The 16,853-nt window shown below is 37.0% G+C and overlaps 1 long non-coding RNA gene across 4 annotated transcripts in view; it reads left to right on the top strand.

Annotated features, from left to right (window-relative positions):
* The first annotated feature begins 753 nt into the window (after positions 1–753).
* The window catches only part of LOC149916937 (uncharacterized), a 55,681-nt gene continuing 39,581 nt past the window's right edge, over positions 754–16,853 (top strand). The window contains exons 1-7 of one of the 4 annotated variants that reach the window (XR_016468617.1): positions 754–803; positions 1,587–1,706; positions 3,595–3,739; positions 8,592–8,695; positions 8,896–9,040; positions 13,889–13,992; positions 14,193–14,337. This is a non-coding gene — a long non-coding RNA (uncharacterized LOC149916937). The other 3 variants (XR_016468615.1, XR_016468616.1, XR_016468614.1) reach the window with 3 other exon arrangements.

The raw sequence follows: 16,853 nt of genomic DNA on the forward strand, positions 1-16,853 counted from the left end.
TAACATGTGGAATCACTTGCCTGGAAGCTAAACAGATTAGCTGGAAACTTTTCACTCACTTGGTTAAGGTATTAAGAACACAAACATTATGTATGGATAAGATTATGAGAATGACTTGAATTAATAAAGCTGATACTCCACTCATACTGAGCTTACTTGACAAATGTATAGCTTGTATAGCTGAAGCTGTTGAGATGCACAAGCTCTGCTTATTACCAACAACCTAACTGTACAGTGTACATGTAATTCAACTTTGCTATTGCTAGACTCTGATTTAAGAACTGTTCAGAAAATCCTGGACTCCCAGTGATATAAAGTATACTCCACCAGGACTATCTTAATAAAGTAGTTCACAAACATACATTCTTGACTATGCTTAAGGAGTTACAAAAGTGACAGAATCTCACTGCAGGTTACTTCAGTTCTTTCTCCCTACCCTAGGTTCACAAACAAGTGAAGAAACAAAAAAATTAGAAACATCTTCACATACCAGTTATCATTTCTGCAAGCCGAGATTACAGCTTTGAGAGTGCGGGAGATATTTCCATCCTCCTGATGGCTGAGCCAAGAGGGAAAAAGGGGAGGGGAACAAAAAACGTCCATCTATGAGGCGAAAGCTCCCGAACGAGAAGCCCCGGGCACAATCCCGCGGCACCAACCCCGGCCCGCAGCGGGGGCCCGGCCACCGCCCTCAGCGGCCCCACCCGCAGCCCCGCGCCCGTTGCTCGGCAGCTGCGAGCCAACCGAGCCTGCCGGGAAGGCGGAGGGGCAGCACCACGGATAGCTCCTATTGGTCGAAGGAGGTGAGGGCGGAGCTCGAGGACGGCCGTCTTCTTCGCTATTGGCGGAGAGAGCCGTCAGTGCGGGGCGGGGGGCGGGGCCTCGCGGCTAGCGGGGTCGCGTTGAACTCCGCGTTAGGGCGGGGGAACGGGGCGAGGGGGCGGCGGCGGTCGAGGGTAAGCGAGCCGCCGGCTGCGAGGAGAGCGGCGCGAGGTAGGGAGCGGCGCGGGGGCCGTCCTCACCTGTCACCGGGCGCTCAGCCCTCCCTCCTCGCGGCCCCCGGGCTCCGGCCGCGGGCGCGGTCCCTCGCGGTAGCGGCCGGGCTGGGGCTGTGCTTTCGTCTAAGGGGACCCTCGTCCGAGGGAGGGCGGCAGGCAGGCAGGCAGGCTGTGCGCGCGGTGCCACCGGCTGTGCGCCGCTCTGCGGACGGATGCCGGCTGCCCTCAGGTAGGTGGGAGGGGGGCGGAGAGGGCAGACCCCGGGAAGGCCGCCTCTGGGCGCGAGGGCTCCCCGCCGCCGTCGCTGCGGCAGGCGGCACCTCGGAGTGGCGCTGCGCGAGGGGGGGAGCGGCTGGGGGCTGCGGCTGGGGGCCGCCTCCTTGCGCGGGGCGGGGGGAGTTGCGAGGGCAGAGCCGCGCGACTTCTTATTTGTATAGCCGCGCTTCTTTTCACAGCAACGTGAATAGCTGTAAAACACATAATTCTACCTAAATTAAGTTGTTTAAATTGGAGATAAACAGATGTCTTAGACCTGCTTCTCTTTTTTTGCTGGAAGAAGTGAAGTCAATCACATTCTCTTACAAACAGGGCCTGGGTGTCCCTGTAGACAGCAGGGTGACCACAAACCAGCAATGTGGCCTTGTGGTCAAGAAGGCCAATGGTATCCTGGGATGCATTAAAAAGAATGTGGCCAGCAGGTTGAGTGAGGTGAGTGAGCAAAGTATTATTTACTAACCAGCTAACTGCAGGAGAAGACTCTTAACAGAATAGAAATTTATGTTCTTAACGTGCTCCTTTTTGAAGAAAATGGTAGAAAAGACAGAAGTGAGGAATAGAGGATACTTAAACCAACCTGGATCCACTAGAAAACTTCAAAGTAGGGACAGTTACAAAAGCTCAGCTATTCCATTGAGGGAGTAAGCACAAAAAGAAAGACTGAAGCCTTTAGCTAGCAGTTTGTCAGAAAACAGTCTTAAATATGCGCAAGGGTGGAAAGAGACTTCCTATTTCCTTAAATGCAAGCAGATTGAAACAGTTTCTTTTGATTTCTGTATCTATGATTTTCATAAGCAGTTACAAGAACGGTGTTCTCAGATTGGATATTATGAGTAAATGCTTGTGTTGCATTTAAGGAAATAATAAACAGCAACTATTTCTCATCCAAGAAAAAGACAAACACGTAAACTGAATGAGCAGCTTATATACATATATCCCCTAGATATCTGCAGCACTCCCATGGTGTTGGCAGAAATGGCAGAGAATTTATAGAGATGCATACCTCCTCAAGCAGAAAGCAGAGGTTACTAAGGCACACTACCCCAGGTATCACCAATAGCAGTAGAAGCTTGTGCTTAGGCAACTCAAGTACACCTTTCACCCCCCACACGAATATTAAACATTACCATCATAGCATCCCCCCCCCCTTTTTTTTTTCTTTCTTTCCTTTTAAATTGTCTTTATCTCAGGCCCACGAGATGCATGGAAATCAAAAGTCCGTGAGTTATGAACAAAGAAGTTCTTTGCCACAGAAAATACGTTACATATGGAGTGAGATGTTGTGCTGTTGCCAAGCACATCAGGCTTGCTAATGTAACTTCAAATGCAGAACTTCTAGCAGAACGTGCTAGAACTAATACCATGGTACAAGCCAGAGGAGTCTTGTCTGCTGCTCTTTCCTCTCACTGCTGTCGTGGACCCTGCAACAGGCTGGATTGGACAGTGCTGGTTAAACACAGCTTGTTTCCTGAGCATTTTATCAATTATTTCTGTATTGCTGATATACAGATATAGGGTTTTTTCCTGTTCCTCTGCACAGTTGAATTTCCATTTGCCACTTTCCCAGATACTGGCATCTTGGGACCTGGGAACCAAACACAAGTCAAACTAATCCCTCTAGGTATGTCATGATGCTGGTTTTTATGTTGCTGTAATTATCTGCAGTTGTATAGAGTATTTAAGACAAATGGAACTGTTTGGTATTACGGTTTGGTACATGAAAGAAAATAAAACATCCTTTATTTTAATATATGACAAAGAATGAATAATACTTACTTGCCACCAACCACTTCTCACTTCTGACACTCTACCAAACTGATGGATGTTCTACATAAAGCAACACTTTCCTTCTTCCCTTTTGATTTAGTAGATTTTTTTTTATTTTAATGTTTGTTTCAGTCTACATATTGAAATAGGTTTTACTGGGCACCTTTACTTCTCAAACTTTCTGCATTCAGGTTTGTAAAGAAAGGCAGACTTTTCTTCTCCAAGATCAGACAGACAGCACATTCTTTGGCCAACAAATTCTTGTTTCTTAACAATACTGACATTTTGCTCTGCCAAGCATTTAAAAGTGCATTCCTTTTAGAGACCTTCTCTTCGTTACAGTCTATATGTAACTGTGATACATATTTTCTCTGTATTTGGGAAAACCTAATAATAGATACAATTTACCACCAAAAATATTTGCAGTCATGACTTCATCATAGACTTTTTCCTACTTTTCCAGTACTTGTTTGATACTTTCTTTTTCTAGTAAGCAAAAATTCTAAGCCCTTGTCCTCCAGTAACTGTCTTTCATTTTCTGATACATTCAAAGATAACCTTTGGAGGCATGCCTTTTTCTGGGAAGCCAAGTTCTAACAGCAGAAAAAAATTTCAAAGGCTGTATGGAGAGCATCAACTACAATGGCAATAATATCACTGACCTTGCTAGAAGGAAGAAATTGGAACCGTCTAATGTGGTAAGAACATAACTTTATCATCATCTAAACTTCTGCTTCTCCTTCTAAGGAAAGTTTGTGAGTGTGTGTGACAGATGTTCTGAAATCATATAATATATAAAACAAAGTTTGTCACATGCCTAAAGATTTCATTATACATACTTTTATGATTTTTGTTTGTTTGTTTGTTTGTTTGTTTGTTTTTAATATCTGGGAACCTGTTTCTGCTGGGATTTAAGTTTCAGCTTTACAGAATTAGCCTTCAGCATCAGATGAATGTTTTTTAAAAGAAAACCAGTAGATCAGTATATACATTTTTGCTTTCATCTTATAGTAACCCAAAACTAGGATGGACAATATTTATTGTTAAATCAATTGCAGTGTGTCAAGGATCTAAATCCTGTTATCTTCCATCCCCACAGAGCAAGTTGCGTGGGTGTGCAAAATCATTAGAAAGGGAAGGCTCAGAGCCATTTTATGGGAGCTCCGTAAAGCATCAAGATACTAAACTTTGAAACTGTTATTTAGCTTATTAACGTTACAGGGATTATTAACATTACATTCTATTTTTTTTCTCTCCAAAGCATTCATAGTTGCTTTCATGTTTAAACTTGTGTCTTTCTGTAAGGGTTGATCAGGAAATCACTTTAATTTCTGTATTTTTAAGAATCTGGGCGTTCCTAAAATAGTTGGTGGATTACATGAGCAATGTGGGTAGGAAATAAATGTATTATTACCCTGAATTTGAGATAGATCTGTTCAAGGCTTTCTTCTGTACAGTACTGCAGCCTTCACAAAGCCCTGCTCACAGTATGTATAGTTTGATTACCGCTTTTTTTCTTTATGTATTTTGCATAGTACATAACAGTAATGAAGAATAAGATATAAGATAAACATGTACAGTAGAAATAAAGTGCAATGATTCTTCTTGGACAGATGTGCAACTTCTGAGATGTCTGTAGGACAAATTCCAGCTTTTGAAAAGCATAGCACAGCTAACAGTTCTGTAGAGTGTCTATAAACTCCTCTTTCTGGTTTATTTGGATGTGAATTTTCTGTTTGCTTGTTTTGTTTGTTAGTTGATTACATTCTGTTGCCTGTGACATTAAAGCAAAATCTACATATGTAGATTTGGTAGTGTTAGAGGTTTACCACTAAACTGTGGCATGCTAGTTTAATCTGATGATTCACTTCTGAGAATATAGAAACAGAAGTGAACTTTGCTTTCAGATGAATTATTTAAATTTCTTCCGCTCTTCAAAAACAGAATCAGTTTCACTTATGAAATCAACATGGATGTTTATGTTTCTTACAAAAAAACTTTTATTCTTCTAGTTTTGAACCTGATTTAGCATGAAAAATACTAAGCTGAAACTACTATTTTTGTTAACCACGTTTATGTTAATGGCACTTAAGCAATCCAACCAGGATCAAAGCTCCATTGTAGGAACTGTGCAGATGCATAGCAGTAGACATATCCTGCCCTAAAGAAAAAGCAAAAATAAATAACGTAATGAAATGGAACACAAAGTAATTGGTAAAGTTATAAGAAGCATCATAGGGGGAAAAAAAAATAGATGGACAAAGAATAAAAAAGAGGTTTGAGACAAAAATAAAAATGTTCTTACTGTCAGATTTCAGAAGTTGTACAAGGAAAAGGAGTAAAAAATTAAATTTATACAACGAGGATGTCCAGAAAATCTAAGAAGTTAATCTTGATTTTACATTGAACAAAAATAGAATGAATAAAAATCCTTAGGTCTCACAAATACGTATGTTATGATCATAAATGCACCATTAAGAGTCTTTCAACATCTTCTTAAGCAATTTATTCATTTTATCTTTAGAGGGTAACAATGTGGAGCAAAAAAGTTTTGCAGTCCTCTGTGATAGAACAAGTGGCAGCAAACCTTTGAGGAGAAAGAGTAAGATGGATGGCCTTAAACAGTTTTTGCTTTTATTAATGGAGCCTGATTTGTTTTCACAGAAATGAGGCAAATAATAAACATACACAGAAAGGAGAGTAGGAGATAGAAGGACAACAAGAAAAAAAAAAATGGAGTGTCAAATTTTCTCCCAAATGGACTTGCAAGAGTTGACAGTGACTTACTAGAGCATTAATTTCTTCTTTACAGCTTTATTCAGGTCTAAGACAGAAAAAAAGAACATGCACACGAGTCTTCCAATCCATATTTTCTATGTTATTTAAAGTAATAAGGTTATGTATGGTATTTTATGTTGGTTTCATTTACATTTGCAGGTACTAAAATCTAACAAGTTTCTCAAAACCTGTAACAGAAAAATGCTGAGAAGAATCAAATTTATTGCTCTCTCTCTTCACATACATTGGGCTTATGATCCTCCCACTTCAGTGGCTGCTCTTCCATGTATTACTGAGTGCAATCATGTACAAATATAAGATAAACATTTTCTTTAAAGTATTTATAGTATGTTGCGCTCAAATAAATATTTGAGAAAATAAAGAAATAACCTGACAGCTATTAATCAGAGTTTTATTGCCTTTAATATATGATCCATCCTGATATAGCAATTATTGTTGTTTTAGTAAATGCATTACCTCACTTTTACAGGTTTATTTTCAGCCAGCATATCTATCCTTTTGCTCAACACAACAGAGAACTTTCCAATAGCCAAAAAAACATTCTGCCTTTAAATTAAATTAATCTTCTTGGAAATATTACTCTTCCAACTCTCCTGTTCTGTATGTCAGCTACTGCTCAAAGCTGTCTACTGTTCCTCCTGTTAACCATACAGTTATTAAAACTTGGTATATGAATACCTTTTCATCATATTTATCCACAATAAATGAATGAGACTTCTCCCCATAGAATCTTTCTATGAAACTTTCCATCCCTCTGTCTTTCTGCTAAATCTCAAATAATCTGAACTGCAGTTCATTTAGATATTAGACCTCAGGTTCAGATAACATCCTTGAGGTAATAAAATGTTATTGTCTGACAGATCTAAAGTGATATTTTTCCTGTAGAAAATTCCATGGGGCACTTACACTGAAACTGAGAAGTGTTTTTCCTTCTCTTGCTGAGTGAGGGTTTAAATAGGAAATGCATATACACAGAGCAAAATTTGGAAGGTAACATTTCCCATCAGGTCTTTTCAGTATTACAGAGCAAGAAAAAAGATTTTTAAGACTTGCATGTGCTGATTAAGGTGATTGAATTTTTTCTACTATTATTTTCCTTTTAGTTTAGCAATAAAGAAATACATTAAAAAAATGCAGTAGGGGAAAGATCTGCCCATGGATTTGTTGTATTTGTGCATATCTAAATAGCAGTACAGGCATCTTGTCATCCCAAGGACACCATGGAGTATTCATATAATATAAAGAGAGATGATGGGGATTTTCTAATAACTAAATTGGAAATCAGAAATGTTACTTTTTTTTTTTTTTTTTCCCAATTTACCAGTTTGCAAGCAATGCCTCCTTTTCCATAAAGACAGCTCTTCAAGAAAGCCCATTTCTAACACTCACAGACCTGTGCAGAACACCGCTTTTCATAGATGACAGACAGTAACTTTACAATAACATCAGCCATTTCTTTCAACACTGTCACAAATACCATTCAACAACAAATAGCATTCAACTAGGCCTCAACTTCCTAATTTCATTGAAGCCTGTATACCTTTCATTCAGTGTTAACATTACTTGAAAAAAAGTGTTTGGACGTTACATTATATTATCCTCAGTTCATCGTGTTGTAGCAGATCTAATCTTTAATGAAAACGAGACATGTAGGAATCCTATTTGAACTTTTCTTTTATCTTCACTCTTATTTCAAAAAGAAAGTCGTTGATTAAACACACCTAGTGACAAACCAACATGTGATTATCATCTATAATAAATGATACTCCTGCTTGCTAGTATAATTGTATTTGCTTTTCTTGTTGCCTTTGCTTGCTTCATCCACACCAGTCGATGTGTTGAGAAAACTGACTGGGAGAAAAGAGGTCATTCCCTGGTCCTGGTTACAAAGACAGCACAGACACAGCCCATGGTGACTGAAAAACAAGGAATAAAGAGGTTCAAGACTGTACTGCAAAAGTGTATTGCAACTGCAGGTTGCTTAAAGAAGTAGAAGCAAAGGGAATGTCCACAGGTTTGAAAAAGTGGCCTGCAACTACACAATATTCATTGTTTCAGAAAGGAGATTTAACGATGCAAAATCTTTGGCAAGAGAACAGTTGTTTTTAGGGATCAAATAGAGAGAGAAATAGTGCTGGGGACCTAGACTCCATTTAGGACATAATACTTGTCTTGTCTCTACACGTGAAAATATTTTAAATTACTAGCTGAGAGATCAGGGGTCCTGAACCATGGTATGTTCATTATTGTTGATTGCATGTACTGTGTCATATCACTTAAAAAATTAAAAACATTAATGGCACTGAAATTTCAAACTGGGTGCACGTACCACTGTGCATAACAACTGACAAGCTATTATCTACGTTGATTAAAACTCTTAGTGCTAGTGTTTTAGCTTCTCCAAAAGCAAGGAATAAACAATTTGAATGTAGGCTTTATCAGTATTTGTACTTGTAATAAAACCAGGAATATTCATAGAATCATAGAATCATAGAATTTTTTTTTGAGTTGGAAGGGACTCTTACAGACCATTGAGTCCAGTTCCCCAGTAATGAACAGGGACACCCACAGAGGTCAGAGACCTCAGAGGCCTGTCCAGCCTGACCATGAATATCTCCCCACTGCCATAATGTTGTCTTGCCCCAGACCTATACAAGACTACAAAGTGAGTCACCAGCTCTGGATTCCTACTTAGGAGGGGTTTGCCATCAAGATAGACAGCAAGTCTCCATGTAACCCTCTCTCCTCTAGGCATCAGCCCTGGGAAACATGCTGCCAAATATTCTTCAGAAAAGCATCTTAGAGAGGTTTCTGTGAGCAGATGGGGGACGTTTGATGAAGCAAACGGATGCTGGGTAAGCAGTAATTCTCACTCAACCACCAGCCTGGGGGCTCCGTTCTTTCTTCATTTCCATTCTTTCTGATGGAAATGTCCTTGAAACTTAACTTTTTCCTACTTTTCCAGTACTTGTTTGATACTTTCTTTTTCTAGTAAGCAAAAATTCTAAGCCCTTGTCCTCCAGTAACTGTCTTTCATTTTCTGATACATTCAAAGATAACCTTTGGAGGCATGCCTTTTTCTGGGAAGCCAAGTTCTAACAGCAGAAAAAAATTTCAAAGGCTGTATGGAGAGCATCAACTACAATGGCAATAATATCACTGACCTTGCTAGAAGGAAGAAATTGGAACCTTCTAATGTGGTAAGAACATAACTTTATCATCATCTAAACTTCTGCTTCTCCTTCTAAGGAAAGTTTGTGAGTGTGTGTGACAGATGTTCTGAAATCATATAATATATAAAACAAAGTTTGTCACATGCCTAAAGATTTCATTATACATACTTTTATGATTCTTGTTTGTTTGTTTGTTTGTTTGTTTTTAATATCTGGGAACCTGTTTCTGCTGGGATTTAAGTTTCAGCTTTACAGAATTAGCCTTCAGCATCAGATGAATGTTTTTTAAAAGAAAACCAGTAGATCAGTATATACATTTTTGCTTTCATCTTATAGTAACCCAAAACTAGGATGGACAATATTTATTGTTAAATCAATTGCAGTGTGTCAAGGATCTAAATCCTGTTATCTTCCATCCCCACAGAGCAAGTTGCGTGGGTGTGCAAAATCATTAGAAAGGGAAGGCTCAGAGCCATTTTATGGGAGCTCCGTAAAGCATCAAGATACTAAACTTTGAAACTGTTATTTAGCTTATTAACGTTACAGGGATTATTAACATTACATTCTATTTTTTTCTCTCCAAAGCATTCATAGTTGCTTTCATGTTTAAACTTGTGTCTTTCTGTAAGGGTTGATCAGGAAATCACTTTAATTTCTGTATTTTTAAGAATCTGGGCGTTCCTAAAATAGTTGGTGGATTACATGAGCAATGTGGGTAGGAAATAAATGTATTATTACCCTGAATTTGAGATAGATCTGTTCAAGGCTTTCTTCTGTACAGTACTGCAGCCTTCACAAAGCCCTGCTCACAGTATGTATAGTTTGATTACCGCTTTTTTTCTTTATGTATTTTGCATAGTACATAACAGTAATGAAGAATAAGATATAAGATAAACATGTACAGTAGAAATAAAGTGCAATGATTCTTCTTGGACAGATGTGCAACTTCTGAGATGTCTGTAGGACAAATTCCAGCTTTTGAAAAGCATAGCACAGCTAACAGTTCTGTAGAGTGTCTATAAACTCCTCTTTCTGGTTTATTTGGATGTGAATTTTCTGTTTGCTTGTTTTGTTTGTTAGTTGATTACATTCTGTTGCCTGTGACATTAAAGCAAAATCTACATATGTAGATTTGGTAGTGTTAGAGGTTTACCACTAAACTGTGGCATGCTAGTTTAATCTGATGATTCACTTCTGAGAATATAGAAACAGAAGTGAACTTTGCTTTCAGATGAATTATTTAAATTTCTTCCGCTCTTCAAAAACAGAATCAGTTTCACTTATGAAATCAACATGGATGTTTATGTTTCTTACAAAAAAACTTTTATTCTTCTAGTTTTGAACCTGATTTAGCATGAAAAATACTAAGCTGAAACTACTATTTTTGTTAACCACGTTTATGTTAATGGCACTTAAGCAATCCAACCAGGATCAAAGCTCCATTGTAGGAACTGTGCAGATGCATAGCAGTAGACATATCCTGCCCTAAAGAAAAAGCAAAAATAAATAACGTAATGAAATGGAACACAAAGTAATTGGTAAAGTTATAAGAAGCATCATAGGGGGAAAAAAAAATAGATGGACAAAGAATAAAAAAGAGGTTTGAGACAAAAATAAAAATGTTCTTACTGTCAGATTTCAGAAGTTGTACAAGGAAAAGGAGTAAAAAATTAAATTTATACAACGAGGATGTCCAGAAAATCTAAGAAGTTAATCTTGATTTTACATTGAACAAAAATAGAATGAATAAAAATCCTTAGGTCTCACAAATACGTATGTTATGATCATAAATGCACCATTAAGAGTCTTTCAACATCTTCTTAAGCAATTTATTCATTTTATCTTTAGAGGGTAACAATGTGGAGCAAAAAAGTTTTGCAGTCCTCTGTGATAGAACAAGTGGCAGCAAACCTTTGAGGAGAAAGAGTAAGATGGATGGCCTTAAACAGTTTTTGCTTTTATTAATGGAGCCTGATTTGTTTTCACAGAAATGAGGCAAATAATAAACATACACAGAAAGGAGAGTAGGAGATAGAAGGACAACAAGAAAAAAAAAATGGAGTGTCAAATTTTCTCCCAAATGGACTTGCAAGAGTTGACAGTGACTTACTAGAGCATTAATTTCTTCTTTACAGCTTTATTCAGGTCTAAGACAGAAAAAAAGAACATGCACACGAGTCTTCCAATCCATATTTTCTATGTTATTTAAAGTAATAAGGTTATGTATGGTATTTTATGTTGGTTTCATTTACATTTGCAGGTACTAAAATCTAACAAGTTTCTCAAAACCTGTAACAGAAAAAATGCTGAGAAGAATCAAATTTATTGCTCTCTCTCTTCACATACATTGGGCTTATGATCCTCCCACTTCAGTGGCTGCTCTTCCATGTATTACTGAGTGCAATCATGTACAAATATAAGATAAACATTTTCTTTAAAGTATTTATAGTATGTTGCGCTCAAATAAATATTTGAGAAAATAAAGAAATAACCTGACAGCTATTAATCAGAGTTTTATTGCCTTTAATATATGATCCATCCTGATATAGCAATTATTGTTGTTTTAGTAAATGCATTACCTCACTTTTACAGGTTTATTTTCAGCCAGCATATCTATCCTTTTGCTCAACACAACAGAGAACTTTCCAATAGCCAAAAAAACATTCTGCCTTTAAATTAAATTAATCTTCTTGGAAATATTACTCTTCCAACTCTCCTGTTCTGTATGTCAGCTACTGCTCAAAGCTGTCTACTGTTCCTCCTGTTAACCATACAGTTATTAAAATTTGGTATATGAATACCTTTTCATCATATTTATCCACAATAAATGAATGAGACTTCTCCCCATAGAATCTTTCTATGAAACTTTCCATCCCTCTGTCTTTCTGCTAAATCTCAAATAATCTGAACTGCAGTTCATTTAGATATTAGACCTCAGGTTCAGATAACATCCTTGAGGTAATAAAATGTTATTGTCTGACAGATCTAAAGTGATATTTTTCCTGTAGAAAATTCCATGGGGCACTTACACTGAAACTGAGAAGTGTTTTTCCTTCTCTTGCTGAGTGAGGGTTTAAATAGGAAATGCATATACACAGAGCAAAATTTGGAAGGTAACATTTCCCATCAGGTCTTTTCAGTATTACAGAGCAAGAAAAAGATTTTTAAGACTTGCATGTGCTGATTAAGGTGATTGAATTTTTTCTACTATTATTTTCCTTTTAGTTTAGCAATAAAGAAATACATTAAAAAAATGCAGTAGGGGAAAGATCTGCCCATGGATTTGTTGTATTTGTGCATATCTAAATAGCAGTACAGGCATCTTGTCATCCCAAGGACACCATGGAGTATTCATATAATATAAAGAGAGATGATGGGGATTTTCTAATAACTAAATTGGAAATCAGAAATGTTACTTTTTTTTTTTTTTTTTTCCCAATTTACCAGTTTGCAAGCAATGCCTCCTTTTCCATAAAGACAGCTCTTCAAGAAAGCCCATTTCTAACACTCACAGACCTGTGCAGAACACCGCTTTTCATAGATGACAGACAGTAACTTTACAATAACATCAGCCATTTCTTTCAACACTGTCACAAATACCATTCAACAACAAATAGCATTCAACTAGGCCTCAACTTCCTAATTTCATTGAAGCCTGTATACCTTTCATTCAGTGTTAACATTACTTGAAAAAAAGTGTTTGGACGTTACATTATATTATCCTCAGTTCATCGTGTTGTAGCAGATCTAATCTTTAATGAAAACGAGACATGTAGGAATCCTATTTGAACTTTTCTTTTATCTTCACTCTTATTTCAAAAAGAAAGTCGTTGATTAAACACACCTAGTGACAAACCAACATGTGATTATCATCTATAATAAATGATACTCCTGCTTGCTAGTATAATTGTATTTGCTTTTCTTGTTGCCTTTGCTTGCTTCATCCACACCAGTCGATGTGTTGAGAAAACTGACTGGGAGAAAAGAGGTCATTCCCTGGTCCTGGTTACAAAGACAGCACAGACACAGCCCATGGTGACTGAAAAACAAGGAATAAAGAGGTTCAAGACTGTACTGCAAAAGTGTATTGCAACTGCAGGTTGCTTAAAGAAGTAGAAGCAAAGGGAATGTCCACAGGTTTGAAAAAGTGGCCTGCAACTACACAATATTCATTGTTTCAGAAAGGAGATTTAACGATGCAAAATCTTTGGCAAGAAAACAGTTGTTTTTAGGGATCAAATAGAGAGAGAAATAGTGCTGGGGACCTAGACTCCATTTAGGACATAATACTTGTCTTGTCTCTACACGTGAAAATATTTTAAATTACTAGCTGAGAGATCAGGGGTCCTGAACCATGGTATGTTCATTATTGTTGATTGCATGTACTGTGTCATATCACTTAAAAAATTAAAAACATTAATGGCACTGAAATTTCAAACTGGGTGCACGTACCACTGTGCATAACAACTGACAAGCTATTATCTACGTTGATTAAAACTCTTAGTGCTAGTGTTTTAGCTTCTCCAAAAGCAAGGAATAAACAATTTGAATGTAGGCTTTATCAGTATTTGTACTTGTAATAAAACCAGGAATATTCATAGAATCATAGAATCATAGAATTTTTTTTTTGAGTTGGAAGGGACTCTTACAGACCATTGACTCCAGTTCCCCAGTAATGAACAGGGACACCCACAGAGGTCAGAGACCTCAGAGGCCTGTCCAGCCTGACCATGAATATCTCCCCACTGCCATAATGTTGTCTTGCCCCAGACCTATACAAGACTACAAAGTGAGTCACCAGCTCTGGATTCCTACTTAGGAGGGGTTTGCCATCAAGATAGACAGCAAGTCTCCATGTAACCCTCTCTCCTCTAGGCATCAGCCCTGGGAAACATGCTGCCAAATATTCTTCAGAAAAGCATCTTAGAGAGGTTTCTGTGAGCAGATGGGGGACATTTGATGAAGCAAACGGATGCTGGGTAAGCAGTAATTCTCACTCAACCACCAGCCTGGGGGCTCCGTTCTTTCTTCATTTCCATTCTTTCTGATGGAAATGTCCTTGAAACTTAACTTTTTCCTACTTTTCCAGTACTTGTTTGATACTTTCTTTTTCTAGTAAGCAAAAATTCTAAGCCCTTGTCCTCCAGTAACTGTCTTTCATTTTCTGATACATTCAAAGATAACCTTTGGAGGCATGCCTTTTTCTGGGAAGCCAAGTTCTAACAGCAGAAAAAAATTTCAAAGGCTGTATGGAGAGCATCAACTACAATGGCAATAATATCACTGACCTTGCTAGAAGGAAGAAATTGGAACCTTCTAATGTGGTAAGAACATAACTTTATCATCATCTAAACTTCTGCTTCTCCTTCTAAGGAAAGTTTGTGAGTGTGTGTGACAGATGTTCTGAAATCATATAATATATAAAACAAAGTTTGTCACATGCCTAAAGATTTCATTATACATACTTTTATGATTCTTGTTTGTTTGTTTGTTTGTTTGTTTTTAATATCTGGGAACCTGTTTCTACTGGGATTTAAGTTTCAGCTTTACAGAATTAGCCTTCAGCATCAGATGAATGTTTTTTAAAAGAAAACCAGTAGATCAGTATATACATTTTTGCTTTCATCTTATAGTAACCCAAAACTAGGATGGACAATATTTATTGTTAAATCAATTGCAGTGTGTCAAGGATCTAAATCCTGTTATCTTCCATCCCCACAGAGCAAGTTGCGTGGGTGTGCAAAATCATTAGAAAGGGAAGGCTCAGAGCCATTTTATGGGAGCTCCGTAAAGCATCAAGATACTAAACTTTGAAACTGTTATTTAGCTTATTAACGTTACAGGGATTATTAACATTACATTCTATTTTTTTCTCTCCAAAGCATTCATAGTTGCTTTCATGTTTAAACTTGTGTCTTTCTGTAAGGGTTGATCAGGAAATCACTTTAATTTCTGTATTTTTAAGAATCTGGGCGTTCCTAAAATAGTTGGTGGATTACATGAGCAATGTGGGTAGGAAATAAATGTATTATTACCCTGAATTTGAGATAGATCTGTTCAAGGCTTTCTTCTGTACAGTACTGCAGCCTTCACAAAGCCCTGCTCACAGTATGTATAGTTTGATTACCGCTTTTTTTCTTTATGTATTTTGCATAGTACATAACAGTAATGAAGAATAAGATATAAGATAAACATGTACAGTAGAAATAAAGTGCAATGATTCTTCTTGGACAGATGTGCAACTTCTGAGATGTCTGTAGGACAAATTCCAGCTTTTGAAAAGCATAGCACAGCTAACAGTTCTGTAGAGTGTCTATAAACTCCTCTTTCTGGTTTATTTGGATGTGAATTTTCTGTTTGCTTGTTTTGTTTGTTAGTTGATTACATTCTGTTGCCTGTGACATTAAAGCAAAATCTACATATGTAGATTTGGTAGTGTTAGAGGTTTACCACTAAACTGTGGCATGCTAGTTTAATCTGATGATTCACTTCTGAGAATATAGAAACAGAAGTGAACTTTGCTTTCAGATGAATTATTTAAATTTCTTCCGCTCTTCAAAAACAGAATCAGTTTCACTTATGAAATCAACATGGATGTTTATGTTTCTTACAAAAAAACTTTTATTCTTCTAGTTTTGAACCTGATTTAGCATGAAAAATACTAAGCTGAAACTACTATTTTTGTTAACCACGTTTATGTTAATGGCACTTAAGCAATCCAACCAGGATCAAAGCTCCATTGTAGGAACTGTGCAGATGCATAGCAGTAGACATATCCTGCCCTAAAGAAAAAGCAAAAATAAATAACGTAATGAAATGGAACACAAAGTAATTGGTAAAGTTATAAGAAGCATCATAGGGGGAAAAAAAAATAGATGGACAAAGAATAAAAAAGAGGTTTGAGACAAAAATAAAAATGTTCTTACTGTCAGATTTCAGAAGTTGTACAAGGAAAAGGAGTAAAAAATTAAATTTATACAACGAGGATGTCCAGAAAATCTAAGAAGTTAATCTTGATTTTACATTGAACAAAAATAGAATGAATAAAAATCCTTAGGTCTCACAAATACGTATGTTATGATCATAAATGCACCATTAAGAGTCTTTCAACATCTTCTTAAGCAATTTATTCATTTTATCTTTAGAGGGTAACAATGTGGAGCAAAAAAGTTTTGCAGTCCTCTGTGATAGAACAAGTGGCAGCAAACCTTTGAGGAGAAAGAGTAAGATGGATGGCCTTAAACAGTTTTTGCTTTTATTAATGGAGCCTGATTTGTTTTCACAGAAATGAGGCAAATAATAAACATACACAGAAAGGAGAGTAGGAGATAGAAGGACAACAAGAAAAAAAAAAATGGAGTGTCAAATTTTCTCCCAAATGGACTTGCAAGAGTTGACAGTGACTTACTAGAGCATTAATTTCTTCTTTACAGCTTTATTCAGGTCTAAGACAGAAAAAAAGAACATGCACACGAGTCTTCCAATCCATATTTTCTATGTTATTTAAAGTAATAAGGTTATGTATGGTATTTTATGTTGGTTTCATTTACATTTGCAGGTACTAAAATCTAACAAGTTTCTCAAAACCTGTAACAGAAAAAATGCTGAGAAGAATCAAATTTATTGCTCTCTCTCTTCACATACATTGGGCTTATGATCCTCCCACTTCAGTGGCTGCTCTTCCATGTATTACTGAGTGCAATCATGTACAAATATAAGATAAACATTTTCTTTAAAGTATTTATAGTATGTTGCGCTCAAATAAATATTTGAGAAAATAAAGAAATAACCTGACAGCTATTAATCAGAGTTTTATTGCCTTTAATATATGATCCATCCT

Source organism: Phasianus colchicus, chromosome 8 (assembly GCF_987193195.1).
Source record: "Phasianus colchicus chromosome 8, bPhaCol1.hap1.1, whole genome shotgun sequence".
In the NCBI taxonomy this organism is placed as follows: domain Eukaryota; kingdom Metazoa; phylum Chordata; class Aves; order Galliformes; family Phasianidae; genus Phasianus; species Phasianus colchicus.